Genomic DNA, 11192 nt, shown 5'->3' on the forward strand with positions numbered 1-11192 from the left:
ATGATGATAATAACCAACCTTTAGCTCCTATATATGCCATATTATGGCTCGGATGCCACCTAGGTCGGGTTAGATACTTAAATATGACTCCTAGGATGACCTAAATACATATATATAATTATAATAATAATTATATAACTTATTTAAAACTCAAGGTAGCCACAAGCTGACTACTCATAACACAATACACGTTATAGGGTTAGGAGCATAACACACAATGTTTAAAGGTTGTTATTTTAACACATTTTTTATTGCGACATTGGTTAATCAACACATTGGTTTGAGCAAGGCCCATCACAATAAAATTCATAAGAAAAACTTTCAATGTAGCAAAACCATTAATCATCTCCAAGATGAACAATGTAGACAATATTTTGAAGTTGTTATTGTGACAATTCAAGAATGTTACATATTGGTTAAAATTGTGCATATTGACTTGTGGTGGATCCACTTTGAAAAAGAACTTCATAAAGGATATAATGCCATAGAGAGGAAATAGGCTAGAAAATCATAAATTAATTAAGAAAAGTATATTTGTGCAATTATAGCCATTCAAGCTATGTGTAACTACATATATGCCTATCTATGGATATAATGTCATAGAGAGGACGCATGCCTTTGATTATAATTGTTAAATTATAGCCTTTTTAAGTGGAAAACTCTCTAGTTAACTTAATGAGTTAGAGGAGGGGGAATAGGAGGGTGTTAGAATATGTATAATCTTTAACTTTAATTTTTTAAACATATATAACTTGTTATAATATCTCGTATAATTATGTATATTAATTTTTTTTCTAGTCTCTTTACATTAAAATAATATGGATGTGTATATTTATACATACCAATATTGTTTTTCATCTTTTTTAGTCATTATTCAATATGTAAAAAAAAAAAATAGTGAGATTCTTCAATTTATCTTTACCACTAACATTGATTTGAAACTTGTCTCTTTACCCAAACAAATTTGAGCTAACTCTAGCTAATTTATAATTAGAAATAATCTCTTTTAAACTAAATATGAAAACATTTACAAATTTAATGAGATTTTAAAATTTATCTTTATCACCAACATAGATTTAAACCAAAACATGATCCTCAAAATAGACTCTTAATAACCATCATCTCAAAATAATCTCCTAATCATCATTATCTTCAAAAGATCTCACAAAATCAATAATAGACTCCTAATAACCATATCTCAAGATAGACTTGAGGTGCCATCATCTTCAAAAGATTACACAAAATTAGTATATTGTAACAAATATTAGTGTTGTTTCTATGGGAAGCAGTGGGGGATGCTCTGTGCCCTTTACCATTGCCTATCCTTTCCTTTCTTTTGAGAATTATGTGCGAGATGCTCCCCTGGTGGTGGGTTGTGTTGGTTCCCCCACAGCTAGTGTCCCTGATCCGGTTTTGGATTTAGATGCCCGTGCTACTGTTGTTGATGCTCAGGTTAATAGGAACTCTCCTCATACTGGTGGTGCTCCTGACCACCCTCCTCCAGCTGCTAATGCTCTGCCCAGACCTTCTTTTGTTGGGAACTGTAGCTTTTCTTGTGTGGCCAGATCTGCTTCCCATCCTTCCAAGGTGGTTCTTCATCCTCCTTGTGCCAAGACTTCCCCTGTTGTGGTCTATGGCCAAGAGGTTGTGGAGAATATCAATTTCTACCAACACAGTGCTTTGGTCTGCAGATTTGTTGGGTTTTGGCCTTCCCTTCCAGACCTTCATCATTGGCTGAGTGATTCTTGGAAGCCTTTAGTTGCTTATGGCATTGAACTTTTCCCGTGTGCTAAAGGTTTTTTCATTGCTTCTTTTACCTCTACTCTTGACCATGATTTGGTTCTGAGAAAGTTGTGGTCTTGGGGGATCACTCTCTCTCCATTAAGCCCTGGTCTTCTTCCTTCAACCCCCTTACTGAATCTCTATCTATTCATCTAGTTTGGGTCCACCTCCCCAATCTCCCCCTCCATTTATGGGATGCTTCTTGCTTTGAGGCCATCGGTAACTCCATTGGCAGTTTCTTGAAGGTTGATGATGCCATGACCTCCATGAGTCACTCTACCTTTGCTCGCCTATTTATTGATGTTGACATATCTCTGCCCCTCCCCAGGGATGTGGTTCTTATGGTTGGGGATAAGCCATGGGCTCAACCGCTGGATTATGAGGGCCTCCCCTTTCGCAATTTAAGGTGCTTCTCAACGGGCTACTTAGCTTCAAACTGCTCTCTCTCCTGTTGTAGAGGCGCTGCTACTTGGTGGAAGGACGCTACTGAAGATCACTTGACAATTAATGCTTTTGACTTTGTCTCGATTGAATCCTCTCGAGATGAGGTGCCCCTTACTGCTAATGATACCTTTGCTGAGGTTAATACTATTGTAGACTCTTCCATCCCCTTCTCTCCTACATCCATTGCTCTTGATCCTCAGCTTCGCTCTTCTCCTACCAATTTGGTTCTTCTTCAGTAGCAGTCTGCTATGTTTCTGCAGCAATTGTTTGCTGGTGTTCTGCTGCAATAGTCTAGCAGTGTCTTTGTGGGGTCTCCCGCGCATGATTTGTCTTTGAATATTCCTAATGATAGTGTTGCCTAGACGATTGTTTGTCACAGGCGGAAAGGAAAATCTACCCCCCTTCCTCAGCCCCCCCTTCGTCAAGTTATAGATTCTCCCCACTCTTGAGTTGGGTTGGTTTGTTGATGGTTCGATAGGTGGGTTTGTTTGGCCTATCTAACTTTTTTTGTTTGGGGTTTACACCCTTGCTTGGTCTGTTTATTTCAGTTAGCTTGTTAGCTTTGTAAAGGGTCGGCACCCTTGTTATCGCTGCTTTATTTATCAAAAACAAATATTAGTTTTATAGTTTTAGTTTTTTTTAATGACTTCTACCGCTCCCGTTCACACCTTTGCAACTCGGTCGTTGGAGGTTGTTGCCCCATCTGGGTGTGGTGCCTTGTTCTGTATAGTTGTGGCACTCCTCTTGTGCCCACGCTGGCTCTGGTCCCTCCTTCTTTGGGTGCAAGCTTCTTTGTGGTCTCAGTTGCCCTTGCTGGCTCTAATTGGTGTGCTACTCCATGTGACTCCTCTGCTCCTCTAGTGTGCACTGCTCCCTAAGACTACTTTGTTCCTCTGGTAGTTTTGTCGCTTGTTGTGAATGGTTCAAGTGCTCCCCACGTGGGTGCTTCCCCTTCAGTGGATGGTTTGTGCCCTTCCCCTTCCATGGATGCCCTTCTGGGGACTGTTGTTGTTGTCAACTCTCTTGCGCATGGTGATGGTTCTCAACTGACTGCTATTGATGTTGTGGGTGCTAAGGTCCCACCCAAGCCTTCTTTTGTTGGAAAGCGCAGCTTTGCTCATGTGGCCAGATCTACTGCCCAACCCTCCAAGGGGGTTCGTCCTCTTCCCTCTGCCAAATCCTCCCCCATGGTGGTTTGTGGGCAAGATGTTGTGGACAACATTGGGTTCTACCAACGTTGTGCTTTAGTGTGCAAATTCTCAAGGCTCTGGCCTTCACTTTCGGACCTCCATCAATGGGTGAGTGACTCTTGGAGGTCTTTCGTAGCTCATAATATTGAGATTTTTCCTTGTGCTAAAGGCTTTTTCATTGCTTCTTTTACTTCTTCAGCAGATCGGGATTTGGTTTTGGGCAAGTTGTGGTCTTGGGGAGTTCACTCCCTCTCTGTTAAGTCTTGGACAACTCTCAACCCTCTCACTCAACAACTTAATGTGCATCCAGTTTGGGTTCGCCTTCTGAATCTCCCTCTTCATTTTTGGGAGCTTTCTTACTATGAGGCTATTGGTAACTCTTTAGGCCATTTCTTAAAGGTTGATGATGCCACATCTTCCATGGGTCACACTACCTTTTATTGCATCCTAGTTGATATTGACATCTCTTTGCCTCTCCTGGGAGATGTGGTTCTCATGGTTGGAGATCGACCTTGGACACAACTATTAGATTTTAAGGGTCTTCCCTTCCGTTGTCGGAAATGTTTCTCTACGGGCCATCTTACTTTGGACTACTCTATTTCATGTTGTAGACACTTAAAAATAATTATTTTAATTATTTTTAATTCCTCACATAATTAATTTATTAATTATGTTAATTAAAATTCTTCTCAATATTAATTAAATATAATTAATATTGTCACTATAGCATATGATTGATTTATTTAATAAATAAATCCCTTTCTTTATTCTTCTAAAAAAATCAAATCCTCACAAATCTTCCTCTTAGCTAATTAATTTCAATTAATTAGTTAACCTACATGATTCCTACAAATCATCTTCTTAATTCATCATTAACCTAATAAATTCTTCTAGAAACTCCCTAAACTCACTTAACATTATTCTTCTAATTTTTTATTCCCTCCACTCATCCTCTCTCCTAGTCAAATTCTCCTACAAATATAAATCCCACCTAACATTTCCTCTAATCCCCCTCCTAATGAGTCGTTAATGGATAATCATCATGATTAGCCACAAAGTCAACTCTTGGTCCTTTCATCCAGCCACTAGCTTTAAATGCTCTTTTTCTAGATGAATATAAGATTTTCAAAATCTCACATTCCTCTAGGCATTTCCCTCTCCCAAGGAATTTTTAATTCCTTTTTATTCTTCTAATCCCCATAATATTTGTTTTTGGAGAATTTTTAATTCCTCCAATGCATCTTGTAGAGTGTGGAGATACGAAATGCCTTTAAGGCATATTTCTTAGTCTCCACACCCGCTCTTGGAGCTTGTGTGAGCTCACAAGTAAATCATAGCCCTTCATCTCAAATTCATCCTAGCCATTCGTTTTCCTCTCCTCTTCCTATAAAATAGGGTTCCATCCCTTCATTCAAAACATCTTGAAATCCAGTAAGCTTATGCTGCCCTTTTGAGCCCAGGAAATCATCTTGGCAACTTGATCATCTCATCCTTATCATTCATCCTTATCATTTGTGCACAATATTGGAGAGCCATCCACATCTAGCAATCAAAGGAGCACATCAAGTGGAGCATTATCAAGGGGTGCCTTCACTTCATCAAGCTCAATCCGAAGGAGAAGGTAAAATAGCAAGGTGAAATGGTCTTTTTATGATATTTTAGCATTCTGCATGTTTATTTCATTATGTTTTGATCAGTTTACCTTTCAAATCTGTTTTCCCCTCTTCATTTTGGCACGCCCGATGGGACGCACATCCCTGAGAACTAATGTTTTTTTTTAAAGGTTTTTGTGAGTTGTGAGATGCAGGTTCCAGAAAAGCGCGATTACAGAAACACACACACACACACACACACACACACACACACACACACACACACACACACACACACACACACACACACACACACACACACACACACACATATATATATATATATATATATATATATATATATATATATATATATATATCTTTTTCGCAGGTTCCAGAATCGTGGCTCTACATTTCTGTGCGACAACTCCTCCTTATTCTGTTCTGTTTCTTTTTTTTATGTTTCTGTTTCTATTGCAGCATGACAGCTTTATTATCTGATTTGTTATTTGATTTATTGTCTGTTCTGTTTTAGTATAATCTGTGTGAAAGTAGGACAGTATGCTCTTGTCTATATAGACAATCAGAAATCCAGACCTTTAACTTTTCTATTCTATTTAGTATGATTGTATGCTCTGACCATAGGAAAGTGTGAAAATAGGAGAGTATGCTCTTGTCTATCTAGACAATCAGAAATCCAGACCTTTGACACTTTTCTATCTATGTAGTGCTACTGTCTGCTCTGTTAATCTATCTAAAAATTTTAGGCGCTAACTGTAGTTTGCATTTAATTTATTTATTTCCTGTTATCTGTTGTGTTTAAATATAATATGTCCGCCCGCAGGAAAGTGTGAAAGTAGGAGAGTATTCTTTTGTCTATCTAGACAATTAGAAATTCGGACCTTTGACATTTTTTATTTTATTCTGTTTAGTGCGACAATTTTCTCTGTTAAATCTAGGGTTTCTGTCTGTTTTGTTAAATCTAGGGTTTCTGTTTTGTTAAATTTAGGGTTTTTGTTCTGTAAAATTTAGGGTTTCTGTTATGTTAAATTTAGGGTTTCTGTTCTGTTAAATTTAGGGTTTTTGTTCCGTTGAGTAAAAAAAATTCTGTTTTTTCGCCATATCTTCTTTATCTTGACTCCATTTCCCTTCAAACTTCACCAGATTCTCCACATTGCCATTTTCCACATTTTCTTCCTTGGAGGCCTTATCTCAAAAATCCACTTTTTGAAGCCCAAAATCTCATATTTCTCTATTTTTAGGGTTTACCATAACTTCTTCCCTTTTCATCCAATCACCTACAAATTTTTCCCATATTATCCATCTTCAACTTTTGCTTCTTCGTCCCTCTTGGACAAATTTTCCCATTCCTTCATCTCTCCTCCAAAATCCCCATTTTTCACTTGCCTATCCCTTGGGAAGTGGTAAAAACTTAGTCAAACCCCATTTACCCATCAAAGCTTTCTTGAAATCCACATTTGTCATTAGTAAAAAAGTTTTTATTCATGTTTTTCTATTCATTCCCAAAAAATAAAAATAAAAATTAATATTTTTGTCATTTTGTTGATTTTTGCAGGACGCTTGTTGAAGACTATTTTTCCAAACTACTAATCAAGTTGGTTTGCAGGACGCTTTTTGAAGACTCCATTTTTCAAACTACTAATCAAGTGGTTTTGCAGGTTGCCTAGTTGATTCAACCAAATATTGTGCATTTATTTAAATTAGGCACCTAGATATTAATTAAAATGGAATGAACCATTGTCTTATGTGTCTTTAAGAAAAGCGTAAAGGTAGGAAAGTATGCTCTCGTCTTACTAGACGATCAGAAATCCAGACCCTCCAACCTTTTCTTGTTTGATTGTGTGTTTACCTTTAGCGGGCCTGCCCTCCCAACTTGTTCTTTGAGAAGGTAAGAGGGGAATGACCCAAGTGAGTACACCCAGACCTGGGGTTCCCAACTCACTATAATAAATAGACCATTGACTACGAAAGGGTTAATGGTTGGGGCTATATGAGAGTTCACTCTCACATTAGGTGCTTAGTAGGATCCTAGAGATCTCAATCATGCTTGCATGACTACTAAGTTCTTGGTGCTTCATTGGGCTATAGGCTTCAATTGCGTTTGCGCAACTTCGAAGGGTAGCTCCTAACGGGAAGACTTACTAAACACCTTGTTCATAGTGGCCAAAAACCCTCTAGTCATTGGTGCAGGAGGTCAGACCTCTGAAGTGGCCCATATTCTTACGGCCCTTAGTAGAGACACAAAGTTCGCCATTAGGAGTTTTCATGGGAATTGATGCTTGGCTGCCCCAAGAAGTGAGTGTCGTGGAGGGGAGCCAGTGGGGTCAAGCATCTAAGTGTCCGCTCTGGGTAAGCATAGATGGGAAACCAATTGGGATTCAATGACTATTGTCCTTGCCAGCCTTAAGAATGTTGTATATGAGCATGAGTGTCTTTGAGATAATATGCATTTAATCATTGTGTTTGCTTTGTTTGATACATACTTGCCAAGAGTAGACTAAAACCACATCACTATCCCCAAACACTTTGCAAATATATTTGTCAAGACACAAACAAATTGTCCAAGTCATTACCCACACCAAGTCCAAAATTGCGTCAAAACTTCGTCCGTCCCATTTTTCATAAGCCTAAGAGAGAAGCTAAGAGTTTATCCTCTATGTCAACATTCAAGTTTGTCCTTTGAAACACCTACTATCGTCCAAATCAGGGTGGTCATATCCCTTCATACAACTTGCCATTTAAATAGATCCTTCATGTTCATGCCAAAGACAACCTAGTCATCAAGTTTTCTTCTAAACCATCACTACCATACCTTCTTCATCAATCATCCTCAAATTTCTTAAGTCCTTTCATCCTCAAATTTCTTAAGTCCTTTCATCACAAATTTCTTAAGTTCTTTCATCCACAAATTTCTTTTTCTTAAGTCCTTTCATCACAAATTTCTTAAGTTCTTTCATCCACAAATTTCTTAAGTCCTTTCATCACAAATTTCTTAAGTCCTTTCATCCTCAAATTTCTTAAGTCCTTTCATCACAAGTTTCTAAAATCCTTCCATCACAAATTTTCTAAGTCATTTCATCACATTTTTCCTAAGTCTTTTCATCACAAATATCGTGTATGGTCGCAACTTGATCCCAAAAGAAAAAGATGGTTGATCAACAATATGGTATGCTAGACATTGGTGTCCTATATGAAGATCCCATGCAAGACCATACACAAAGTGGGCAACCAAGCGATCAAGATCAAAGCCAAAATCTTGACATGGTTAACAAAGATGAACTTTGTCCGGAAGTGCAAACTTTCCTAGCGGATTCTTATAACCAAGAGATGATAGAAAAGTTTATTAAACACAATCCTACTACACTTTTGAAAACTCTTCTTGAACATGGAGCTCAACTTCCACCTGAATTTAATAGATCCACTCTTGTCCAACAACCACAAGGAGACCTTGCTCCCACACAAAGTGTTGCACCTACTATTCAAACTCAATCAATTGCAGCCCCATCAATCATCCAAGCCCAATCAATGCCACCCACGACACCTCCCACCACGGTCTCCATCCCGCCTTCTTCCTCCTTACCATCCATACCATCCATACCACTATCAAATCCAATCTCATCCATTCTCCAACAAACTTCTATACCACCTCCTTCTATTCAACCACATATTTCTATTCCACAAACTTCCCTTTCGCCCAACAATGTCACAAATTTTATCCAGACCGCATTCAATCCTATCACAACAGTTGGCGGACCACAACCAACTATCACACGAACCCTAGCGACATCGTTCATCACATCCCACATTCCCACCTTCTCATCATATCAATATATTGGTGGTGGTGCACCTTCTTTAGTTCATCCAATTCTTGGGGCAGATACAATCCATCAATATCAAAGTCCACAACAAGACCTCATCAAGGAAATTCAAGACATGAAGAATATCATCAAAAACATGAAAGAAAAAACTAATAAAAGGAAAGCTTACTCATTCAAAGATTTTTGCCCTTGTCCTTACGACCCATCTATATCAGTTGCACCATATCCCCCAGGATTTGAGATCCCTAAATTCACCAAGTATGAAGGCAAAGGAGACCCCCACGACCATGTTCAAGAATTCCACATCTTATGCCAAGAAGTCTCCTATAGTGGCCTTTATCTTCGCAGACTCTTTCCCAAGAGTCTCACGGGAGACGCCCTGGCATGGTTCTCATCTTTACCATGAGGTTCCATTGTCTCTTTTCCAGACTTGGCAGAAAAATTTGTGGCCCACTATGCATACAACATGGGTAATGATGTTTCTATGATGGACCTATGTAATACAAAACAAAGGCCTGGAGAAACCTTCGCCAATTTCCTACAAAGATGGCGACATCTTACCAAAAAATTCCAGTGGGACATGCCAGAACAACATCAAATTGAACTATTTCAAAAGAACTTGGTGCCTGAACTTTCAAGACCTTTAATATCTCAATGTATCAAATCCTTCCAAAAATTGACCGATAAGGGCCTCGCCCTCGAACGTGTCATGTTGGAGGAAGGAACCTTGAAACATTACCAGAAGTCATCACAAAGTTCTTCCTCTTATCATAATGACAAGCCAAAATTCTGGGCTAAAAATAAAAACATGGTCAATGATGGTGTAACTGATGCAAAGCAGGTCCAAACCGTGGCCACTCCCCCAAAATCCACCACCAATATTCATTAATTCAACAATCAAAATAATTCAAATCAATCTCAAAAACCTCACAACAATGTCTCAATCCAAGGATGACCACCCCGATCGAATAACAGGACTCCAAGAGATTTCACTCCTCTTGCTGAGCCTATTGAAGTGGTATTTCAAAAACTTGTCCAAGCAGGTATAGTGGTTTTTCCAATCACTCGCCCGTTTGATCTCAATCAACCTAAACCAAGATGGTATAATGAAAATGAGTATTGTGAATACCATCATATCAAGGGACATGATACACGAAAGTGTATGAAACTGAAGATCTACATACAAGATCTCATTGATAGAGGTGAGATTGAGGTAGCAAATGCAAAACCTAGTAATAACAATGACAAACTCAAAATGTACCAGGAACCCTTCCCAAAGCATGATAAAAGAAAAGGCTCATCATCTAACACAATGGATTATGACTACGCTAATCATGTAACCGATTTTAATTTTTTAGTAAGTCGCATTGAACCTGCAGACAATCATGTCAATGTCATAACCATCCAAGGAGTTAATCCTCCTTCTTCCCAAAGCAGACCAAATCCGGCTAGAATAGTCATTCAAGGTGCCACACCTTCCACCTCCCATTTCCAGAATGACTGTAATGCAACTACATGTCGAGGAAGAGTCACCATCCAAGGAGTTCCTCCCCCACCAAACCTCCCACCCATGTCTTCCACCCGCCGATATGACCTCCTTGATCAACTTGGGAAGACACCCACGTAGATCTCCATTTTGGAACTTCTCAAGACTTCTCCAATCCATAAAGAAATTTTGGAACAAGCCCTTCTCCAATCACGCGTTCCTGATAACATCAACGCCACCCAATTTCAAACCCTCATTGGAAACCTTGCTATCCAGCAACACATTGTATTTAACTCCCAAGATGCTCCCGCAGATGAGGACTATAAAAAACCTTTGCACATCGAAGCTCTCATCCACAAGAATAAGGTCAAACGTATCCTGATAGATGGTGGATCCGGGCTTAATCTGTGTACATACAAATTAATAAAACAATTGGGACTTTCTGAGGATCTGATAGACATATTAGGAAGGATCATAGTAAAGGCATATGATGATGCAGAAAGAATTTCAAAGGGTGTGATCACCTTACCTCTTCAAGTAGGCCCCATTACAATTGAAACCCCTTGCCAAGTACTAGATCTTGATCTTCCCTACAACATTCTCCTCGGGAGGCCATGGATTCATTCCTTGCAGGTCGTACCCTCCACCTATCACCAATGCATCAAATTCCCCTATAATGAAAAAGTGATCACTGTCAAAGGTGATCCCCAACGTTTTCAATATTGCAAACTATTAGAGGGGAAGCATCCGTATCATTGCCCACTAAATAGACCTTCGCCAATGCCTCCATCTAACACATCGAATGTTGCCTCCACATCATCCCAACCAAATAATCAAATCAAGATCTTGGACAATGGCT

Source organism: Cryptomeria japonica, chromosome 1, assembly GCF_030272615.1.
Source record: "Cryptomeria japonica chromosome 1, Sugi_1.0, whole genome shotgun sequence".
Classification (NCBI taxonomy): domain Eukaryota; kingdom Viridiplantae; phylum Streptophyta; class Pinopsida; order Cupressales; family Cupressaceae; genus Cryptomeria; species Cryptomeria japonica.